The sequence below is a fragment of the Ipomoea triloba genome, chromosome 16 (genome assembly GCF_003576645.1).
Source record: "Ipomoea triloba cultivar NCNSP0323 chromosome 16, ASM357664v1".
Classification (NCBI taxonomy): Eukaryota; Viridiplantae; Streptophyta; class Magnoliopsida; order Solanales; family Convolvulaceae; genus Ipomoea; species Ipomoea triloba.
Genome location: NC_044931.1, coordinates 15,489,543 through 15,490,222, shown reverse-complemented (window position 1 = coordinate 15,490,222; position 680 = coordinate 15,489,543).

Below are 680 nucleotides of genomic sequence, written 5' to 3'. Positions count from 1 at the left end.
ATGTCCCTAATTGCAATTTTAAAAGGTTTTAGTGCCTATTTGATTTTTCAGATAAAGTTCGATGGTCTATTTAACACATTTTATGCAAAAAAAAAAAAGGTGACATTTAAATTTACCTGGTATTACAGGTCAGTAACAGGTAATTACGTCTTGATAAACTAAATTGATATGTTTATGTACCTAATTGCGACTTTAAAAAGTTTGAGGCCTAATTGATTTTTCAGGTACAGTTTGACGGCTTATTAGACACATTTTATGCTAAAAACGTGACATTCATATTTACCTGTTATTATAGGTCACTAACACGTAATTATTCCATAATGAACTAAACTGGTATGTTTATGTACCAAATTGCAAATTTAAATAGTTTAAGAGCCTAATTAATGCCTATTCGACACATTTTATACAAAAAAAAAAAANTACCTGGTATTACAGGTCACTAACAGGTAATTATGCCTTATAAACTAAAGTAACATGTTTATGTCCGTAATTGCAATTTTAAAAGGTTTGAGTGCCTATTTGATTTTTCAGATAAAGATCGATGGTCTATTTAACACATTTTAAGCAAAAAAAAAAACAAAAGAAGGTGATATTTAAATTTATCTGGTATTACAGGTTACTAACAGGTAATTACGTCTTGATAAACTAAATTGATATGTTTATGTAGCTAATTGCGACTT